The following is a 1358-nucleotide window of genomic DNA, read 5'->3' on the forward strand; positions in this document are numbered from 1 at the left end:
AGGTGGTGACGGAGATAGGGAGGGGGTGTAGAGGGATGGAGGAGGTGACACACGTAGTCCCAGGTGACTGGATGCTGGTGTGTGAATGACCCTTGTTGTAAGTGAGGAAATTGTGGGATGGGGTTGGGAGGGAAACCATCCAAACTGTAGTTACCAGAGCGGCACACAGCGTGGTGTTTACAGCAGAGGGGCTGAGAGGTGGGAGGGTAGGGTTGAGGTTGGGTGATGTTTTTGAAATGATGGGCGCTGAGAGACAGACAGAGAGATAGTGAAACACTGGAGGGATGCTTCCTATTCTGATGGACCATTGATTCGCTCCCACAGATTTCTGCACGATCGGCACGAACAATCCAAACAGGATCTTAAAGGTCTTGAGGAGACTGTGGTAAGTATCAGAGGGAGCTTTACTCTGTTTCTAACCCCGTTCTGTCCCTGGGAGTGTTTGATGGGGGGACAGTGTAGAGGGAGCTTTACTCTGTATCTAACCCCATGCTGTCCCTGTCCCTGGGAGTGTTTGATGGGGGACAGTGTAGAGGGAGCTTCACTCTGTATCTAACCTCGTGCTGTCCCTGTCCCTGGGAGTGTTTGATGGGGGACAGTGTAGAGGGAGCTTCACTCTGTATCTAACCCCGTGCTGTCCCTGTCCAGGGGGAGTTTGCTGTAAATATTCCTGTTGAGAGACTGTGAGTTTCTGATTTTGTTTTAATGTGATGTACCGAGGGGTGTGTCAGTATCTCAGAAGTAATCTATAGATGGAGTGTGTTTGTTCGGGTGACAGTGAACCCAAATCTGTCTCTATCTCTCTCTCATGTCCACCTTTAGGCACGAGAACTCCAGACTCTACATAACCTACGCAAACTTTTTGTTCAAGACCTCACGACCAGGGTCAGAAAAGTAAGTTGCTCTCCTAAACGAGCAGAGACCCCTTCCACCGCCCCCCCCCCCCCCCCCCGGTAAACCAAGCACCTTCCAAACCCCAACCCCACCCCGTCACACCGGAATGACAAGGGGCAGCAGATGCAGGGGACAGCACTATCCTCCCACAAGTTCCGCTTTGTGACCTCTCACACGCACACACAGACAGACAGACACAGACAGACAGACACATACACACACAGACACACAGACAGACAGACACAGACACACACATACAGACACACACACACACACAGACAGACACATACACACACACCTCAACTCAGGAATGATGTCAGTCATTCCTTCACTGTTCAAATTCCTGGAACCCCTCCCTATCTCTGTCTCTATGTCTCTCTCCCTGTCTCTATGTCTCTCTGCCTCTCCCTGTCTCTGTGTCTCTCTCTCCCTCTCCATGTCTCTGTGTCTCTCTCTCCCTCTCC

The 1358-nt window shown here is 51.4% G+C and overlaps 1 protein-coding gene across 1 annotated transcript in view; it reads left to right on the forward strand.

Annotated features, from left to right (window-relative positions):
* The first annotated feature begins 327 nt into the window (after nt 1-327).
* The window catches only part of LOC125481806 (kinesin heavy chain-like), a 14901-nt gene continuing 13870 nt past the window's right edge, over nt 328-1358 (forward strand). Inside the window, exons 1-2 of the mRNA XM_048593719.1 lie at nt 328-385; nt 823-894. The gene's annotated coding sequence lies outside the window, so the exon portion shown is untranslated. The remainder of the gene's footprint in view (nt 386-822; nt 895-1358) is intronic.

Source organism: Rhincodon typus, unplaced genomic scaffold (assembly GCF_021869965.1).
Source record: "Rhincodon typus isolate 14 unplaced genomic scaffold, sRhiTyp1.1 hic_rhity00003659, whole genome shotgun sequence".
Classification (NCBI taxonomy): domain Eukaryota; kingdom Metazoa; phylum Chordata; class Chondrichthyes; order Orectolobiformes; family Rhincodontidae; genus Rhincodon; species Rhincodon typus.